The sequence below is a fragment of the Echinops telfairi genome, unplaced genomic scaffold (genome assembly GCF_000313985.2).
Source record: "Echinops telfairi isolate 266 unplaced genomic scaffold, ASM31398v2 ScPeMD7_4;HRSCAF=17, whole genome shotgun sequence".
Taxonomy (NCBI): Eukaryota; Metazoa; Chordata; class Mammalia; order Afrosoricida; family Tenrecidae; genus Echinops; species Echinops telfairi.
The window spans coordinates 9,407,556-9,409,122 of NW_022103900.1; positions in this window are offsets into that span (position 1 = coordinate 9,407,556).

The following is a 1,567-nucleotide window of genomic DNA, read 5'->3' on the forward strand; positions in this document are numbered from 1 at the left end:
TTTTTTTTTTAAATGCTAGGGAAAAAATGGACATTTTAAAGCTGTAATGTGTATTATGTAAGAATAAAAAGGAAGTGGTTATGATAAATAGTAGACTATGGAATTCTTTTTAGTTTAGAGTGTGTCCAAGGTTAGTATTCTACACTTCCTATGAAGTTTTTCTACGTATTAAAATAGATTCCTCTACCTCCTCTGTCCCCAAAAGCATGAAAAGATCTCTGTTGGCGACGACTACCCCATCCCCTCACTCTCCTGCTAATGTGCTAGCTGGGATTTAACTTAGGATATGGAGCTTGACATCAGATTAGATAGCAGATACCTGACTCAAAGCAAAATAACTACCGAGAACTTCTGTCATTGCTCCAGAGTTTGTGTGCGTGTGCCTTTGCAAATATGCACAAAGGCTTTCTTCAACCGGACTTTTTAAAGCAGGGAAATAATTTACCCACACATTAAAAAATATATATCCCCAGGCTACAGTCAGCATTTTTCACACTTTTTACTTTGGAGTCATCCAGTCTTGTAAGTTTAGAACAGAAGACAAGCACAGAAGGCTTAAAATATAAGCGTGGGAGGTTTGGCTCTTGGCACAAATATAATGGCGGTTGTGGATACAGCCACGAAGCTCCAGTTTTCTGCCATGTCCTAATACGTCCAGGCCTTACCTCTGATTCTCCTTCTAGTGCGCTCCTGGCTCCCTTCTCTTCCTCCATCTACTTTCGACTATGTCTGAGAGGGCACTATTTTTTTTCTTTTTTTAGTCAAAGATCATTTTATTGGGGGCTCTTACAGCTCTTATAATAATCCATATATCAATTGCATCAAGCACATTTGTACATATGTTGCCATCTTTATTTTCTAAACATTTACTTTCTATTTGAGCCCTTGGTATCAGCTTCTCTTGTTTCTCGTCCTCCCCTCCTCTAACCCTCATGACCACTTGATAGGTGATAAATTGTTATTATTTTCATATCTTACACCAACCGCTCTCTCTTCCCCCATGGTTTCTGTTGTTCATTCTCCAGGGTGGTGCTGGTGCTAATGTGTCAATCATTGCCCTCAGACCCCTCTTCTTCCTCCCATCTCCCCACCTTCCCACTACCCTCCCGGTATCACTGTTCCCATTTCTGTTCCTGGATTCGGTGTGTCATAAGCTCTTATCTCTTATCTGTACCTATGTACATGCTCCGCTCTAGCACGAAATGAAAGGTAGCACTGGGGTCATGATCGTGGGGGGTGAGGAAGCCTCAAGGAACCAGAGGAATATTGTGGGTTTCATCCATGCTATACTGTGCCCTGGTTGACTCATCCCTGCCTTATGACCCTTCTGTGACGGGATGCCCAATTGTCTACAAATGGGTTTGAGGTCTCTGCTCTGACCCCCCTTGTTCTCAACAATATGTTTTTTATTTTTTGTTTGTTTGGGGTCTTCTGATGTCTGTTATCCAATCCCATAGACACCTCATGATCGCACAGGCTGGTGTTCTTCTTTCATGTGTGGCTTGTTGCTTCTCAGCTAGATGGCCACTTGTTTAACTTCAAGCCTTTAAGACCCCAGACGCTATAT